This window comes from Trachymyrmex septentrionalis, unplaced genomic scaffold (assembly GCF_001594115.1).
Source record: "Trachymyrmex septentrionalis isolate Tsep2-gDNA-1 unplaced genomic scaffold, Tsep1.0 scaffold2, whole genome shotgun sequence".
In the NCBI taxonomy this organism is placed as follows: Eukaryota; Metazoa; Arthropoda; class Insecta; order Hymenoptera; family Formicidae; genus Trachymyrmex; species Trachymyrmex septentrionalis.
Window position 1 is genome coordinate 623,839 of NW_017305179.1, and position 5,514 is coordinate 629,352.

Sequence of the window (5,514 nt, forward strand, 5' to 3'; positions counted from 1 at the left end):
GCTATTATCTGTCCGCGTATCATCGACGACAATCGACGACGTAACACTGGTGTCAGAAACGCGCAACCAATCACCGGATCGCGCGGGAAAATTGCTGACGCCGCGTCTCGCGACTACATTCACGTCGATCCGTGAAATCCGTCCACGTTGCGGGTCGGCCCCGTTATTTCGAATCTTTCCGCAAGACTTTTCTCACTTCTCGCGTAATGAAAATTACCGACGGTCCATCCTCTCGTCGGAGTTTTGAATGAACGCAACGGGAGGTAATTTCAATTCCGAATTATATTCTTAATAACACACTTTATTCGGGATACATCCTGGAGATGTTCTTAGGATGTTCGAAGAACGTACGGACGTCCTTTGAACATCCTCAGGACGTTCCCTGGAGGTCTTTACTGTTAGAGAGAGATGGCTTGGTCTGACAAGAAAAAAGAATGATGTTAATTCGATGTCTCTGATTTAATCTTTTTTTTTTTTAGTACATTAAACAATAGGTTGATAAATTTATTAAATGATGTTACTAAGATGTCTACTAATAGCAGAAATGTTGCATAATAATTTATTAAAATGATTGGAGTTTGATTAGTCACCCTCTCTCTTAGATAAAACTCCTAATCCTCCATTCGATGCATATCAACTTTTATGGCGGAGGCAATGTATTCCGAATCGAGTTAGTTTAGCTTATTCTTTTTCCTAGATGTTTGTAGCCCCGTAACTAAATCGAGAAGTGTTCTGAACCCGACATATGTGTGTGCCCATACATATAAAATTTTTTCCCAGTTTGCAGTTCACAAGTTCGTGAAATAATTACAAAAAGAAAATAAAAGCAAGCTCGTGAGCTGCAACTTGGGAAAAAATTTTATATGTATAAACAAATGTTATATTGACGGTTGGATTCGAAACACTTTTCGATTTAATTACGAAATTACCAATATCTAGAAAAAAAATAAGCTAACTCGGTTTGGAATACACCCACAGTTGAATGGAGATTGTTTGAACATGGCAAACTTTATCACAAGAAACACGATAGTTTATTATTTTGCGCTGAGTTGTGCAAAACAATAAGCGTAACATTGCACGTAATGATGTAATAATGACGTTGCCACATGAATGGCAAACATCACCAGATTGACATTTATCGAACAAATTTGTCTAATTTTAGCATCAGTATAAAGTTGACGATTGTATTGCTTTCTAAAATTTAGAATAAATCTCAAATTTAATTGCTATTGCTTCAAACTGAGAATTATAATAAAAATACACACCTTTGAAGAAATCAATTAATACTACAAATTATTGATCTTTAATATATTAAAAACGTTGAACAATTAATTTTAATATACAAAATATTGGAAATAATTATAATCATCACTTTCTAACATTAAATTTCTGTATAGATGGCCTACATATTTAATTGTAGATTTATAATTCTTTCAAATTCGTTGTCTCTATAATGATAATTTTTTAATTATATTTTGAATTACTATATATATAATGATATATTTTGGATACTTCCAAAAAAATTTGTGAAAATTTTTCTCTCGTTAAACAAATGCACGCAATACTCTCTAATTTGTTTTGCAAAGTCTAAAATCTGACTCTTTGAAAAAAAAAAGTTTAAAGAATGTCCGCGAGAATCTTGTCTTATTTACAATCGTGTGATAGCTCGGTATCAGACGGGTCAATTGATATCTTTTTTTTTGCCTCTTCATTCTACTTTCGAGCAGACATCTGAAATTCACAAATCTCGTTGTGCAATACTTTATTTTTATACGAATCTTGCGGTACCAGAATGACTATCGGAAAGCACATTTATGTAACCCATCGCGCGAATAAGAACCTTGAAGAATCATCCAGTCGCATATCTCGATTGTGTACAAACACGTACACAATACAATCTTAAGGATCTTTATTGTGTGTTATTAAGTACAAATTACTCGACACATACACTCGCGAAACGTTTCTTTTCCACATGCGTACCATCAACAATGTCGTCATCACGTTCCGCCGAGTTTCTCACTTGTGAGAAACTTTAATGTCAAAATACCTCCTAATAACAATAATTTATTATAATAACAATAATAAAATAATAAAATAATAAAATAATGTTAAATAAATTATTATTATTTAACAATATTAGTCTAACACATCTCTAATGTACAAGCAATGTCTCGTCAATGAATTGCGCTGATTACCGTTTTTTGACGAAAATAAAAATAATCATCAAAATTACGAGAATTGGAATCTCGTATAATTTTTCTAAATAGCGCAGAAAGTCCGAAAAAAATTTTTTCTTTTATTTCCCATTTAGGAAATGAATTCCCACTTCGTTCCATTTCTATTCTGAAAATATTTTCTGAGAGTCTCAATTAAAAGATTTCACTATTTTGTCATCAATTTCATAAGCTCTTTTTTAAATTCAAAGGATATTCTTTACTAGTCTTTTTCTATTTCTTAATTCTGTATAAAAATAAATCATACTTTCGTTTTTCGTTATGGAAATTATACTTTTATTAAAAGTACATATACAGTGAGTGCAAAATGTATTTGTACAAAGAAAATATTTTTTAAAAGAACTTTATCTTTAAAAAGTAAATATTATTGAGCGAAAAAAGAGCCGAATTGATGTTGAATCAACATCGATATGATGATTTCAATTTGACGTCGACGTTTAATTGACGATCATTTCTTGCCGTGTAATTAAACAATTTGTTCATAAAGAATAAAATAGACTGTATGTTTCTTAAAATTATATATACCAAAAAGATATTAATTGTAGAAAATATATTATTTACTTTTTGCTCTCACAGTAAATTTTGCATAATATAAATATATTATTTGTATATCTTTTTGAATTCTTTTTGAGTTCATATGTCTAACAAATTATATTAATTCAAATTATATAAAATAAAATAATTTAAAAAGATAAATATTTTTCGCGTTTAAATGGATTATACATAGTTGTACCATCTGGATGCAGAAATCAAATTTCAATGTTCTGTGTCATATGCGAAAAACAAAGAGAAAGGAAGAATGTTAACCACGACATATATCAAGATCATCATCATCTAAATTTAGCAAAATTATATCCGTTGACGAGTCGAAAATAATCCGCTGACACAGGCGGATGTAAACATACGAAATTAAATACGAATCCATGTCCAACAATACAATACGAGGTACTCGACTGACGTATCGCTGACTTGAGTTGGTATCTTCAATTTCTTTATGATAAGGATGATAACGTTTATCGCTTGGAAGAATGTGCCGCATCATATAACGAGCAAAAATCAACTATACAAAAATTTGTTGTTGACAACTGTTGTTGTGAATTGAAAATTGATGTCAAACGTTCGGTGAAACTGAAGCGATCTCTTCTGATTAACCCAATTGGTGATTAATTCAATCGGCATATTGCCTTCCGTAGATTTTCTAAAATTAGGTAATTCACTGATCCTAATCTAATCTCCCATTTCATCTATTGGCTTTCTTATTTCATTTCATCGATAAAAATCATCCACGTAACAAGATAGTACTTGATGTAATATATTTGATCATCGATTAAGTTAATTGGTGATTAATAGGATCTCTGTAAAATTATTTGCAAAATTTCTGGCTACAATTTATCGTTCCCAATCTAATCTTTCTTTCTATTACTAAATCAGAAATTAAAAATAATTCTATTTGCCCACTTCTATTTTAACAATATAAAATTATAAATATATTTGATAATAAATTATTATTGATTAAATTAATAAGCGAAATTAATTCGATCACTAAAATTGCTCGCAATAAAATTTCTGTGTAATACTCATTGTTTCCAGTCTAATATTTCTTTCTGTATAAAACAGAGACCAAAGATTAATAATTTTGACGAGCAATAAATAATTTAACTTTCCGCGTTAATATTACAAATGCTATTTATTGATCTTTTTTCCTTTTAATGACCAATCTCCTTCATCGATTAGTTTTGTCAGAAACTTTAAAACATTTCTCTTCATGTTTGCATTTTGCGGCTTCTCTATAACTTGTTGATAAAACATAAATGCTACTTCATAGTTATATCGTTAGATCGGCGATTAACTTGTCAACAGAGATAAGAATGACGACTCGCATCGGATAATTCGTCTATTTTTGTTACACTGCAAGGTAGATTAGCGCAAAATTACAGCAGTGAGCCAACTGACAATGAATTTCACAATGGATTCAGACATTCCTACAAAAGCATATCAGTTAAGTGGACAATATGATGCATCGCCTTTAGATGAGAAATAAACGCTGAATCACGTTATTAAATTTTCTCTTCCCGCTATCAATTTACTAAAGGTTTTAGTACAAGAATATAAATACGATTGAAGGAAATAATTGTTTTGAATTCAGGAAATTTTCAACCTTTCAGGAAACACGATAGTGTTCTTGGCTTTTCGCGCCAAATTGTGACAATAATTTGTAATATTGCGTGTAAGATAAATATCTGTACAATGCTGATATTCCTGTTTATATAAAAAAATTGTTAAATATTATATAAGCAAAATGGAACACAATTATTTTCTTACGAATGTGTATATAATTCATTACTTGAAGGCAACTGTACAGATAAAAACAAATGAATCATTGATTAATTATCAAGCCATATGACAGTCATATTACAGTTCCGCGTAAAACAGAAGAGAATTATAACTGGAGATATTTTTAAGCTAAGTCATAATTTCAGCTAAGTCATGTGTATATATACCGAGTGATTATTTCACTCTATTGCGCAAGAAGTAATTAATCAAAATCTTAAAATTAAATATTTGTTTTTTTAGACGTTAACAATTTCAGATATCTATCGCGATCTGTCAAATTCAATTATCTGATACATACATGTATACGAAGAGTTTTATATATAAAATATAATCATACATAATAATTAAATAAAATGTATTTTTGTATTGTTTTTTATATACATACAACAAAGTATGGTGATGGTGGCATAAAGAGTTGCTACCCTCTGTGCCAAAGATTCGGATTCACATCCGTATATATATATATATTAGATTTTATTTGAGCGATATATTAGATTTTATTACTTCTCGGAAAGCAATGACAAACCACCAAAAATATCTTTACTACAGTTTACTGACAATCTCATCAATGGATATGCAGAAGAAGGCATTACATCTTTGAAAGACAACTTGATAGAGCTTATTTTTAATTATACGTAATTTGGATTTATTTACACCGTTATTTACAATAGTAATTTTACAAGTAGTAATATATAAAGCTTCTTTTGCTTAATACATATATTAAAAATCATATAACAAAAATACATTCTTCTGAAACATTTACTTATATTAATTTGCTATTTTTTAATAAGTGACTTTCTTTGTATCAGAAAATCATAATTTGTTAGTTAAATATAATATGCTTTAAAGCTTTCTTATCTATTATATCTATTATAGCTATTTTAGAATTTTAGAGTTGTATACAGAGTCACCGGGAACTAGAATCATCAAAAAGTTTGTATTGAAA